This window comes from Lolium rigidum, chromosome 6, assembly GCF_022539505.1.
Source record: "Lolium rigidum isolate FL_2022 chromosome 6, APGP_CSIRO_Lrig_0.1, whole genome shotgun sequence".
In the NCBI taxonomy this organism is placed as follows: domain Eukaryota; kingdom Viridiplantae; phylum Streptophyta; class Magnoliopsida; order Poales; family Poaceae; genus Lolium; species Lolium rigidum.
This window is the reverse complement of record NC_061513.1, coordinates 281,917,340-281,931,854: the sequence shown is the minus strand read 5'-3', so window position 1 is coordinate 281,931,854 and position 14,515 is coordinate 281,917,340. Positions and strand designations below refer to the sequence as shown.

The 14,515-nt window shown below is 47.4% G+C and overlaps 1 pseudogene; it reads right to left on the bottom strand.

Annotated features, from left to right (window-relative positions):
- Positions 1 to 3,875, bottom strand: LOC124664255 (annotated as a pseudogene).
- Positions 3,876 to 14,515: the final 10,640 nt, after the last annotated feature.

Sequence of the window (14,515 nt, the reverse complement as noted above, 5' to 3'; positions counted from 1 at the left end):
AGAGGATGAAGCCAGTCCATACATGCCAAAATGAAGAGTATGCTCTCTTTTAAGCAATACAGCTCTGACAAAATGAGCACGTGGCAGTAAGTAAAACAGGACCTAATAGCCGGTTAAGAGGTTCCAGGAGCAAGTTACTAACAAGAAGTACGGTTAATGAAGTTGTACTCTAGTTCTACTCTGATGCAGAGCAATCCTGTGCAGTGCTTCGAGATTAACCATCTGTGCTGGTACTGCTATCACTTTCTGCAGATGGAGAGTCCTCTGCGATTCTTGCTGCTGTTGACGTAGTGGCTTGATCCAGAAAATTGTGAAGAAGTCAAAGATACAGCCCTTGGCATATCATTGCCAACATTTTGCTCGCCACTTGCCTCTGAGACTGGGGTTCATCTTGCTTGCTCCAGGTCTTCAAGCTGAATCCAAAAAAAATCGAAGATGGCATTTCTCCAGATGAGTTCTTCATACAGTATTTCTGTACTAGGTTTATGAGGAAAAACATAGTAGGTCACACGTATGGAATATAACTTATTTACCTTCTCCTCTAGGACACTCAATAATATGTTAGTAAAAAACTGTATATCCTTAGCTAGAGAGGATCCTTCTAAGCCAACTTCAGTAACAGATGCATCATCACCATTGTCAGCCAAGAAAGCTACATTGGTACTCTCCAGGTTCTTTATACGCGACCTGAATAATGAAATGGCCTTTGCATCTCCACTCTTGGGGAACTCGAAGGGAAAACATATCTGTATGTTTCTAGGACTGAATTAAGGAAAACGACAAAGAAGGGAACAACCACAATCTGGAAGGTGCCAGCCTTATCAAACTAAATTATTCATCGGTGATCAAAGCTGATCCCTAGTCACCACACATACACTACTATGTGTAATCGCATAAGTGAAGATACCCATGCAACATGTCAGTCAGTTCAAATTAACTGAAAGCATAGATGATCTTACAATGATAAGGGGACCTTAGACTTTAGACACATAAATTATCAAGTCAGCTGACTAAGATGTACCCCCAAAATCCTGGAGATACATGCCTAGGAGGACGCAAGTACTGCAGCACTTGGGTTGCAATTTGCAAATATGGCAAGAAATTTGATACTGTTACTACCACAAGGAGGATACGGCTTGATAATAAACTGATGGTGAGGCTGATCAACCAAATACGCCAAGATGCCCAAAGCTTTGGAGCAGGCAATGATTGAGTAGTCTCTGTCTTCTGAAAATAAAATGTGGGACCATAAGCGTCAGGATCATTCATCAATTAAATGCAGGCATAACTAAGACAACTGAGACTACCTCTTCGCATAGAGACTTCAGCAAGAGCAGCAAAGATTTTAACTTTCTCTCTACTGCTGCCAGGACTCTTCTCGAGTATTACCCTTGCAAAATGCAACATTTTCCATGCCAGATCTAAATCTGACAAAAGATATATCAAAAAGAATCAGAATCATCTTTCCATTTGAGTTTTTCTATAACCAATGGTTATATCAGCATGTAGCATGACTGAGACAAATGAAAATTGGTAACAGGCATGAACAGATGAAGAGACAAGGCTGTGAAGCATAATCAGTAACATTATCAACTACATATAGAGAATAATAATGTTTTTCAGCGCAATTCAACTGAATGGGGTAAAGGGACATACCTGAATAATACTCCACGACTGAATCATTCAGAGAGTTGTCATCTGATGAACTGCAGGCTTGAGCTCTGCACAGCAAAGCGCATCCATATATGTAGTATGTGTCGCAACACTTTGGAGAAAGTTTACCATGATTTACCACCCTAGGTGATAACAAAGGCGTAGTAAGGCCACGAAAGTTAATATAATACCAGATAGAACAAGAAAAACAGAAGTAACTTCCACAATATTAAAGGAAGGTGCCAACTATTTAAGCTGTAACAGCAGCCTAGTGCTTGTACAGATCATGAAGTACCAGTGTCAAGTAGCATATAGATAAGTCTTGCACTGAGAGGAAATATTTACAGCCTAGCGAAAGAAACATAAGGACATGTCTGAAAATAGAGTAACACCTATCCCTGAAGCAAATATACTTTGATTTGATGTTCATCGGTATTGCAGTTTGCACATCATAACATAAGAGGCGATACTAGCACCCAAGTATAGCTACGTACCACATTGCCCTGATCAGTTATAACATCCTAAACCCAATTAAACTCATGTCCCAAAATACACAAGTCAGAAATCACAAAGCAACTAATCACATACAAAAATACTAATATAAACCCATGAAATGAACTAGTAATTCGCATAAGAAATGAACTAATTGGAACTTTGTATCCAACAATCCATATGTACAGCTAGGCTTTTGGATAAGAGCGGCAGGTGAAAAGGAAGAATCCTAACCTGATTTCGAGGGATTGGCGTAGGAAGTCTACAGCGCTGTCATAGTGCCTATCGTTAAATGCTTTGGACCCATTGTCGAAATGCTCCTGGGCAGCTTCCTCCTCCTGTTGTTCCCCCTCCTTCTCCCCGTCTCCCACATCCTCCCATCCGCCCCACTCCTCACCATTCCCCTCCGTGTAGGAGGCCATGATAGATGGCAGCGTTATAGCCATAGCTTGATCTGAAAAGAAAATGATATATGTGGGATTACAAACTCCAATTCAAGAAGCTCATTCTTGAGAAAATGCACGCTCCCACAGCGCTAACAATATTACTTACGGCCTTACTAATTAAATGAATCACAAATTGCAGCAGAGCAAATATGCACAATTAGCTTATAGTAGAGGTTTGAAGATGGAAACAAGTAGAGTAGCACCTGGAGTGTAGAAGCTCATGTAGGGAATGATACTGAAACCTCTGATGCGAGTTATATTCTTGAGAACTCTGCCTGACTTAAGGTCAATCGTGAGGATGCCACGGAATGCTTTCAGGTAGAAGACACCAATTCCATCCGCAAAACCAATCACATCGTAGATGTTATGGATACGGGAGATATCCTCGTCCAGCTTGACGACTCTGCGCTGCATCCATGCCACAGATCCGTCGGGGGCAGTGTCCCTCGACCACAGGCAAAGTACTGATTCCTGCATAGTTGCGCATCCCAGCAGCATGTCTTGCTCTGCTTTCATGAGGGCATAAGTCTTGCCTGGCCCGCGAATGATTGATAGTTCAGCTCTGATATAATCGAACCGTAGAATCACGGAGTCGCATTTGAAGTAGAGTACATCTCCCACAAGGGCTTTGGGCTCATATGCGAGGTCGACTGCGAAGTCAGGGTCGGCAGGAGGAGGAGGGTAACAAGTGGCAACGGGGCTCCACTCACGGGTCTCTGAAGAGAAGACGGAGGCATGGGCGACCGAGGGGTTGGTGCCCACGAAGGCCACGAGGAAGGGGACGCCATGGCAGCCGAGGTGGTCGCAGCGGTCGGCGGCGCAGAGCACCACCGCGTTGTCGTAGGTGATATTGGCGGCGAACTCCGGAGGTGGAAACTCCCACTGGCGGCGGCCGACGGGGTCCCAGACGATGAGTTCCTCGGCGCGCGCATCCGAGTCCAAGACGGGATATCTCAAGAGGACGAGGCCGTGGCGGGAGTCGAGCACGACGAGGTCACGGTGGTCGGGATGCATCGGGGGGAAGGGGGAGGTGGGGGACGAGGGTTCGAACCATACCCGGAGGTTCTCCTCGTTCTCGAAGAAGCCGAGCAAGGGCGGCGCCCGGTGGAGGTTGTGGTAGCGGGTGGCGAACCTGGGGCTGGTGAGGAGGCTTCGCCAGGCCTTGCATACGAGCATGGCGCGGAAGAGGAGCGCGGGGTCGTCCGGCGGGAAGCGGAGGAGGACCTCCTCTTCTTCAGCTCTGGCACCGTCAATCGCCGGCGCAGGCGGCGGCCGTGGCGGCATGGTGGCCGGCCGGTGGTGTTTTGGCGGTGGGGAAATGTTGAGGACGATGCGGGGAGGGAGGGACAGACCGGGGGATGTACTTGGGTGTTGGGTTCGAGTTTCGACCAGGTTGCTCGTGTGGGGCTCGGGCGCCACACACTCACATCGCCTTAGGGCATCTCCGGCGCGACGCATTTTAGGGTGTGTTTGGTAGCGCGGGGCTACTCAGAAACTCTCCTCCCAACCGAGATTTTAAAGGCATCCGGTGTTTGTTAGGCCGGTCCTTCCCATCTGAGTACTGCTGAAGAGATACAGAAAACGGCCCAGAGCCGGGATGAGGAGCAAATCTCAAATCGAGTTTCCCTACTCATCCGGGATGAGCTAATCCCGCAAAGCACTGTAGCGGGCCGCGCCCCCCCCCCCCCCCAGACCCCAGCCCCCACCTCTTCCTCTCCTCATTCTCCCCATTTTCCTCTCTCCCGTGGAGCTCCAACCCGCCTCCCTGCCTTAGGCCGGCGCCCTTCCGCGCCAAGGCCTGCCTCCCGTCGGCGCCGTCCCACCCCACGGCGTCCATCCTTCCCGCCGGCGCCACCACCTCCACTCCTCGTCGTCCCGCCCGCCGAGCGCCGCCTCCCTCGCGCAGTCCTCTCGCCCCGAGCGGAACGCACGACGGCCCCTCCCGGCAACTCCTCGCGCCGCCGCCGAGCGCCGCCTCCCCGCGCGGCCACGGCGGACGATCCAACGCCGCGAGGGCGGATGACCGTGCGCCGCCGGGGTCGATAATCGCGCGCGCCACCATCCCTCGCGCGGTCCTCTGCGCCGACGAGAACACACGAGCAGCCCCTCCTGGCGACTCCTCGCGCCGCCGCCGAGCGCCGCCTCCTTGCGCATCCACGGCGGACGACCCAACGCCGCGAGGGCGGACGACTGTGCACCTCCAGGGTCGATAATCGCGCGCGCCGCCTGACAAGGTATCAACTTGTCAATGCCTATGGATTATAGGCTAGGGTTTAGTTAGAAGTAGAGGGCAAGTAGATCTCGAAGGTTTCAGCCGAAAAGTACTCGACGATTATGAAAACTAGGGTTTGTGAACAATGATTCGATGATCTTTTCGTCCCTCGACTCCCCCTTATATAGGAGGCGGAGCCGAGGGTTTCGTTTTACACAAGTTACAGAGTTCGGGACGGTTTCTAACTCATCCCGCCAGATTACAAATAGCACTTCCTATTACAACTCTAACTTTCCTTAATATATCTTGGGCTCCCGAATCTTCTTATTCTTCGAATATTGGGCCTTCAATAAACCCCGGGTACTATCTTCGGCAGGCTCATTAGGGATGCCTATGTCAGTAACCCCCGAGATTTTGCTTGAATCGTAGAGTCAGGTAAAATCTCCACTGTTTATTTTTATTCGACAATTTAGACTTTTCTATATTTCTTCATATAAATTTCTATATTGTACAGGGATAATGGTAGTTGGGGCTAGTTCATCCGACGGATCGGGTACTAGTTAAGCTGCTCTAGTGGCAATCCACAAAAACCTACTTCAAGATCACATCCCTGGACATGATCTCGGGATACTGGGTGCAAACTTCGACGGGTGCCGCTTAAGGTCTTACCATTCTGTCGAGTCCCGGTCAAATTTATCGAGTACCTAACGCGTCCGTTAGGATTTTTCTTCGTATCTGTTGATACGGATAAAAGTAGCGAGCGCGAGTCTTAGGCGATGCCACGCCCGGCAGAACGGATGCGGGGTCTTACCTTCGCAAATTTGCGGCATTCGGAAATTGATCGCAACTTTGGCGTTACGAGAATATATTGTCGAGTGCTTTTCCGAGCTGTTGGAATGGCACATTTTATCGAGTCAAATATGACTTATATTGCTCTCCCGATGGGAGTATATGTAGAGTTAATTATAACTCGAAATATACTCTCTTGCTTTTCTTATCTTTTTTCTTTTTTAATTTCATCGGGCACGCGAACAGCGTTCCCGATGGGAGTAGCCCCCGAGGCTACAGCCAAGAACTTGTGCTTGGTTGTAGGCTTAACATTTTAGTCCACCTTGTCGCTATATTGTCATTATTTCCTGATATGATCTTCTTTTCATCTCTCGGGTGCGCGAACAGCGCTCCCGATGGGAGTAGCCCCCGAGGCTACAACCAAGAACTTGTGCTTGATTGTAGGCTCCCACAATTTCTATATTGCCATACTCGAAATTTTACTTTTATCGAAGTAGCCCCCGAGCATTTGGGCAAAAACTTGTATTTGACCAAAGGCTCCCAAGTATTCAAATAACTTCTCCTGTCGTCATTCTTCTTTTATTTTTCTTGTCGGCATACTTTCCTTAGTCAAATTCACTTCATCTCTATTAATAGTCAGGATTTTTCTGCCTTGTGGGTCCATTATTTCCACCTCGTTGACACGTCGTGCAAGTGGGGGACACACGTCCTCCGCTTTTCCTGGCGCACGTACGGTAACGCCTGTTCTATTCCACCTCAGTAAAAATACCTTTTTACCCTTTTATCTACAAGATCTTTTTTCACCACACGATTTCTTCATCCAACGGTGCATTGCTTCGCCCGATTCCTATATAAACCTTTCTTCAACCTCGGTCCACTCCTTCGCTTGCGCCGCACTATCTGTTCCCCTTTGCAAAAACTTCCCCGCGCCCAACTCTCTTTGATCTTCCGCACGCACGAACATTGCTTTTCCGAGTGCCATTGATGCCACCGCGCACGCGACTCACTCGCCACAGTACTCCAGAATCCAAGATGGCCGCTGAAGATCTTGAGTGGGAGAGATCTAAAATCTCCAACCAAGACGTCAACATGCTGAAGAGGCTTGGCCTGATGAAGAAAGAGGACGCCATCCGCTTTCCCAGCGAAGAAAGCTACCCAAACCCTCCAATGGAGTACCGGGTTAGTTTCGTTGATCACCTCATCCGCGGCCTTTCGACCCCAATTCACGATTTCCTCCGCGGCCTTCTTTTCGTTTATGGGATTCAAGCTGCACCGGCTGACCCCCAATTCCATCCTCCATATTTCCATTTTTATCACGCCGTGCGAATGCTTCCTTGGAATCCCTCCTAACCGGGCTCGTGGAAACGCATTTTCCGCCTCCGCCGCAATGGCTCCCACAACGCCACCTATAACATAGGCGGTGTTGTAATCTGTGTCCGAACTGACGTTGATTACTTCGACGTCAAATTTCCTGATTCTGTCCAAGGATGGCGCAAAAGGTGGCTTTACATACACGAAGAAAGTGCCAATTCTGTGGAACACAACATAGTCCCTTTTGACGGAAGTGCCAAAATTCAACGCCGCCGCTCCCGGGATGTCGAAGCTTCCGAAGAAGAGAAAAAGGCAACGAAGCACTTATGTCTCGTATTCATCAGCTTCAAAATACTCGAGGCAAAGAGCTGTCATCGGTGTTCAAATCACTGCCTACTTTCTTAGGATTAGAGTGCAGCCTCTTCAGGCTCGCAAAAATCCCCTTTGGACGTATGCTGGTGAAAATGATGCCAATAGGCTCTCCAATGATCTTTCTGTGAAGGACTTGGAGAAGCTGATTCGAAGAATTTCCTCGCTGAACAAGAGGGATCCTATTCCTTCCTCGTGCCGCGTGGAACCATACAGCTCCACCAATCCTCTCCCCGAGGTATTTTGTCTTCTCGAATTTTTATCTTGTTCCGAACTTTCCCTGCATCTCATTGTATTGATATCTCTCTAATTTTTCTTTTGTCGTTATTTTTCTCGTGAACCATCCTACTATGGCTTCCCTTCCTCCTCTTCCTGAGGGTGGAGATGTCAAGGAAAGGGCCGTTATTGCCGATGACAACCAGGAAGCCCCCTCTTTTGTGAATGAACCCGCAGATTCTCGAAAATCTGCGGGATCTATTGAAAAGGATGCTGCCTCTGAAGGTACTACATCAACACAATCTCCTCCTCCTGCTGTTTCTCCAAAGAACAAAAGGAAAAGGAGTGATGTCGAAGATTCCGGGACCTCTCAAATCGAAGAAACTGCTCCTTCACCGCGAAAGGCAGCTTATGACCCCTATCTCGAGAGTCTCATCAGTTCCTGAGTTCCCTGTCTCTTTTTATTTTTCTATTCGAAGAATTTTGTTTGCCTTGCTTTTTATGCTGCCACCCTTTTTCCACAGTGATGATGATGAAGAAACACCAACTTTGGATGTGGCTGCTCGAACGAGTACGTCACATACTCTAGTTATTTCGGAGCCGCCGGTTGAAGGAGAAGAATCCTCGCCTCCTCAACAAAACGTCGGCGCGTCTACTCCTCCTTCGAGCCCCCTTGTCCCTTCGCCAAAAGGGCAAGGACCGAAGCAATTCCGGAACCGAGTCTCCAATTGAGTAGCTCTTCTAACCCTCTCTTGGATGATGTAAGTTCTCAATGCTCTTGTCTCTGTCTCGTACTTTCTCTGTTTGCTTCTGTATGCCATTATATTTTCCTCATATCGAAATTTTCTTTCTTTTTCCCTTTCTTTTCTTGACAGCCCATGATTAAAGACCTTATCCGCATCGGTGCTCAATTCATCGGGTATCGTGAATATGCCAACAAAGCGAAGGTGATGCCTTGCTGCTTTCTTTTTTACCATTACTCTGTTACTCCGTTGTTGTCGATATTTTAACGAAATTTTATCTTTCTTGGCGAGAAAAATTGGCGGCTATCAACGAGCGTGCCAATGCACTTGCTCAAAAATTAGAGCAAAGTGAAGAGGCTCGTAAGAAGGCCGAATTAGACGATGTTCAAGCTAGAGCGAGAGGTCGACAAGGCCAAGGCCGACGCTGCTGGTGTCGAAGATCTTAGAAAGAGACTTCACACTGCCGAGACTTCGTCGAGCGAGCATATAGCTGCACAATCTGCTCGCGAGGAAGCTATCCTTAAGCGTATAAGGACGCAAAGTCGCCGCTTTGTCGGTAAGTATCCGAACCACTTCATATCCTTTGTATTTTCTTCTCTCGCACTCGTTTGTTGCTCAATAAGTTTCTTCCTTGACAGATAGAACAGCTCAAGAGTTTGAACTTGAAGATCCCGACAATGATCCTCTTCTTGACGCCCTTTCATTCCTCGAGTTTCATGGGTCAGAGGCACGCGAAGGCATTGATCAAGCTAAAGCGGGGCTGTCGCGGCTCTTTCCCTATTTCTTCCCAAAGAAAGAGGAACCCGCAACTTTCCTTAACCTGGCCAAGTGCTTTAATCCACCAGAAGATCTTGGTCTGAAGGTGCGTCATGAGAATATGAAGGTTGCCATTGAAAACAATGTTGCCTTGGTTGCCGATAGCCAGCAAACTATCGACTGGGCGAAAGTTGGCGACACCGAGCGAGATAGAACAATCGAGGTGGAAGTTGTTGATCAAGGCGACTAAGCCCAACACGAAGAAAATCCTGGGCTATCTCTGGATCAAGCCGTCTTCAACTCCTAGCTCATCAAGGCCGGAGGTCTAGTTGAATGCCTCTTTGCTTTTTCTTTTTAGCGTACCTCTTTCTTTTGGCATTGTCGCCGTAGTGTTCTTTGGCGATAACTGCTTCAGTAGGTCTCTAGAAGGTCCTTCTTTTGTAATAGACATGTCGAAATATTTACTCAGTGATTGATGTCGAAATATTTCTTTTTTCCAGTGAATTTTTGACAATTATACGCCAACTCCTGGTCCTTCCAATATTTCGCCTTCTTCTTCTCGCTCAAGGAGAGCTCTTGCTGATACTACACCTGTCGAAGATTCCTTGCCACAAGAATTGGATGAACTTCGGCAGCTACTTCTGTATGCGAAGAAGCAGACACTTGTGATGTTGGAAAAGTCTCGTAAGTCATCTGAAGCCGAAAAAATTGCACTTCAGCAAGCTCACGAGGCCGCGGCTGCTAGGGAAATTGCTGCTTCCGAGGCTGAAAAGGCGACTGCTCGAGAGAATTTTATGCTCGAGTTAATGAATGAAGCCAGTGCGGATATGTCGGGTATGCTTGTTTCATCCTCAATATCTTCCGTTTTCATGCTACGTCTCTTAAAGTTTTCGGCTCCTTTGTTTTGATAGGTTCCTTTACTGATGCTGTTGCCGAAGAGGAGAGGGTAAATACTAGGGCAAACCTCCTTGTTAACCTTTCCCTTGATCATGGTTCTCTGTTTTGGTCTACCCCAGAGAGGACCCGCCAAATTGTCAGATTTCAGGATCGCGCCTCTCAAACGCGCGACTTCCTTGACTTCTGTACCAAGACCTTGTCTATGGTTTATAACTCCATGTTTCCTCGGAACGTTCAACCAAAGACTTTTCTCGAGTTAATGGAGAAATTTAAGGATGCCCACAGGATCCATGACTTTGTCAAAGCTCAACTGGTAGCTGGCGCCAGATTTGCCCTTATCATGCTTCAGATCTGTCACTCAAAGCTCGACCTGACCCAAGTTGTTGCGAAAGTTCACGCGAAGGTACGGCGTCGAAGAGTTGGTGTCGATCGTATTAATACGAAGGTTTCGCCTATAGCTGAAGAAATGATTGAAGACCTTCTTCGGATGGATGCCGACTTTTTTGCAGATGGTCATTATGTTGATTTTCTTGGCGCTGCTCCCGAAGAAAACAGAGTTACCCTTGATGATATACTGAATCATGACTAATTATTTTCCTTTGGTAGACAATTCTTCCTTGTAGATCATGATTGTGATTATATTGCGAAGCAAACATCATATTTCTATATTTGTCTAGCCCCCGAGTGTTTTCGGTGGCTATTCACTGTATATTTGTATAATGCGAGGTTTTGAACCAAGGCATTTATTCAATATGTAGTTTTGGCGAATATCAGCCCCCGAGCTTCTTTATTGAGTACTATTTTGTATTTTTATTGACTCACGAGGTATTTTAATACCAAGGCAAGGCTTTTCTTTTTGCGAGGAACTATATTGAAATTTGTCGGGTCGGGGATTTTGAGCATGTCGATAAATAAAAGTTATATTGACACTATCTTTATTATATTGCAGCACCGCGAGCCCGCCTCATTAAAACCTTTCCCGGCCCCACTCGGTGCCCCGAAAAAGGAAAAGAGTGCGTCTGAAAACTCGCGGGCGTTTCAGTACATTGAAGTTTTACAAGGACTATATTTTAGCTCTAGGCGTAGAACCGCCCGAGTTGCGCCACGTTCCGGGGGTTTTGCTCCTCCACCCTCGTCTTCTTGTCCTTTATCCTGTATGCTCCTCCTCCGATTACTTCCGTGACAATATAAGGGCCAAGCCATGGTGACTCGAGTTTTTCATGACTTTTTTGCGTGAGCCGAAGAACTAGGTCTCCCACCTGAAAAGATCTTGGCCGCAAACGTCGACTGTGGTAATTCTTCAAGTCCTGTTGATATTTGGTTACCCTTGATAATACTTCGTCTCGAGCTTCGTCGAGTGCGTCTACGTCGTCTTCCAATGCTATCCTGGAAGTTTCTTCATTATACTCTGTGACTCTGGGGAGTCGTGCTCTATTTCTATTGGTAGTACTGCCTCTGCTCCATGGACCGGAAAAACGGGGTCTCTCGTGTCGTTGTATTTGGTGTTGTTCGGATGCTCCACAACACACTTGGTAATTCTTCCGGCCAGGTATGTCGAGCTTTTTCCGGTGGTCCTAACGAGGCGTTTCTTGATGCCATTGCAGATGATGCCATTGGCTTTCTCGACTTGCCCATTGGTTTGAGGATGTGCAACTGACGCAAAGTGCAACTTGATACCCACTTCTTCGCAATAATCTTTGAATTCGTGGGAGGTGAAGTTACTGCCATTGTCTGTGACGATGCTGTGGGGCACTCCAAATCTGAAGACGAGGCCTTTTATGAATTTTACTGCGGATGCTCCGTCTGGTGAATTTATCGGCTTCGCTTCTATCCACTTTGTAAATTTGTCGACGGCTACTAGCATGTATTCTTTTCCTCCTCGGCCATGATTTGTGTAACTTGCCCACCATATCGAGTCCCCATTGTGCAAAGGGCCACGACAATGGTATTGGTGTTAGTTCTCACTGCTGGAGAGTGAGGTTTTGCTGCAAACCTTTGACACACATCGCAAGTCCTTACTATTTCTTTGGCGTCCTCGATTGCTGTCAACCAGGTAGAATCCCTGCCCGAAAAACCTTGGCTGCAATTGCTCGACTACTCGCGTGGTGGCCGCATATTCCTTCGTGTACATCCTTCGGAATTATTCTTCCTTCTTCGGGTGTGACACACCTTTGCAGGACGCCTGAAATACTTCGCTTGTACAATTCTCCTTTGACCACCGTGAAAGCTTTAGAGCGTCGAATTACTCGCCTTGCTTCAACTGGATCATTGGGTATTTCTTTCCGAAGGATGTATGATATATATGCTTGCATCCAAGGAACCTGTACCATCATCACAAGCTCTTGTTCCTCTTCATCTTCCGTGGTTTCTGTGAGGGGTGTCGAAGTTTTCTCTTCTTTTGCTTTTTTCTGCACCTTTTTTGGCTTCGTAGATCTCTCCGCTATTTCTTCCCAGAATACTCCTGGCGGGATTGGGAGGCATTGCGACCCGATGTTTGCGAGGACGTCAGCTTCATCGTTGCTCAATCTACTGATGTGATTTACCTCGCATCCATCAAATAGCTTCTCGAGTTCATTATACACCTCCTTGTATGCTACCATGCTATCATTGACTGCATCACATTGGTTCATAACTTGCTGAGCCACCAATTGTGAGTCGCCAAAGATTTTTAGTCGAGTTGCACCGCAAGCTTTCGCCATCTTCATCCCGTGTATGAGGGCTTCATATTCTGCTTCATTGTTAGATGCGTTAGGGAACGTCATCCGAAGGATGTACTTCAACTTGTCGCCTTCAGGTGATATAAGTACTACTCCTGCGCCAGCTCCTTCTACTCTCTTGGACCCGTCGAAATTCATGGTCCAGGTTCTCGATAAGTCTGGGGGTCCTGTGTTTTGCAGCTCCATCCACTCTGCGATGAAGTCTGGCAGAACTTGTGACTTGATTGCTTTTCTTTTTTCATACGTGATGTCCCGAGAGGAAAGTTCTATTCCCCAAAGGGAGACACGACCCGTAGCTTCTGGATTGTTTAGTATATTTGACAAGGGAGCTTCATTGACCACTATGATCGGGTGTGCCGAAAAATAGTGGCGCAATTTTCGTGTCTGTTGTGAACACTCCGTATGCTAGCTTTTGGTACCGAGGGTACGTTTGTTTTGATGGCGATAAAACTTCGCCGACGAAGTATACTCGGCCTCTCGTACTCCGTGGAGTTTTCCTTCTTCTTCTCTTTCGACAACTAGCACCGTGCTCACCACTTGGGGCGTGGCTGCGATATATAGCGAGGAGAGGTTCCTTTTCCTTCGGCGCCACCAAAATTGGTGGTGTCGAGATTTTGCGCTTCAAATCTTCGAAGGCTCTGTCGGCCTCTTCGTTCCACCGGAATTTGTCTCCTTGCTTTATCGAGCATAGAATGGTAACGCTTTTCTCCCAGCACGGCGACGAATCTGCTCAAAGCTGCGACTCGCCCAGTTAGCTGTTGTATTTCTTTCAACTTTGTTGGCTTTCTCATTGTTACGATAGCTTGTATTTTATCGGAATTTGCTTCAATCCCTCTTGCTGAGACTAGAAACCCCAGGAGTTCTCCTGCTGGGACGCCAAAGGAACACTTCGTTGGGTTCAACTTCAGGCAGAATTTGTTGAGGTTGTCAAAAGTTTCCTTGAGATCCTCGATCAGTGTTGTCCCCTTTTTTGATGTTATGACGACGTCGTCGATATATACTTGCACGTTTTTTCCAATCTGTGTCGCCAAACACTTCTGCATCATCCTCTGATATGTTGCTCCCGCGTTTTTTAGACCAAAGGGCATTGTTCTGTAACAAAACACGCCGTATGGTGTAATAAACGCTGTCTTTACTTCATCTTCTTCTTTCAATCTGATCTGGTTGTAACCAGAATATGCGTCCAGGAAGGAAAGACGTTCGCATCCAGCCGTGGAGTCGATAATTTGATCGATCCTCGGGAGGGGAAAGTGATCCTTTGGACAATGTTTATTGAGACACGTAAAGTCGACGCACATGCGAAGGACCTTAGTGTTTTTCTTTGGCACCATCACGGGATTTGCTACCCATGTGGCTTCGTGAATATCTCTTTGATAAAGCCAGCTTCTTGTAGTCGATTGATTTCCGACGAGCATAGCTTTGCGGTTTGGTTCCGAAAAACGCCGCAAAGGTTGTTTGATTGGTCTCGCTAATGGATCCAAATTTAGGTGGTGCTCGGCAAGTTCCCTGGGTACTCCCGGCATGTCGGCTGGACACCATGCGAAGATTTTCCAGCTTCTCACGGAGGAACTCGACGAGCGCGCTTTCCTATGCGATATCCATGTTGTTTGCGATAGATGTCGTCTTTTTCGGGTCTGTCGGGTGAATCCGCACCTCCTTTGAATTTTTCTCGGTATTGAAAGTTGATTCTTTATTTGGCCTTCCAACGTACGGCGATACGTCGTAATCGGTCATACTTTTTGACGCCAAATACTCAGCTTGCATACCGAAAGTTTCGATAACCGATGAAAATCCTTGTCGCACTTGTCGGCTAAGGCGAAGCTTCCTTTAACTGTGATTGGTCCCTTTGGTCCAGGCAATCTCCACAACAGGTATGTATAGTGTGGTACCGCCATAAACCTAGCATATGCTGGT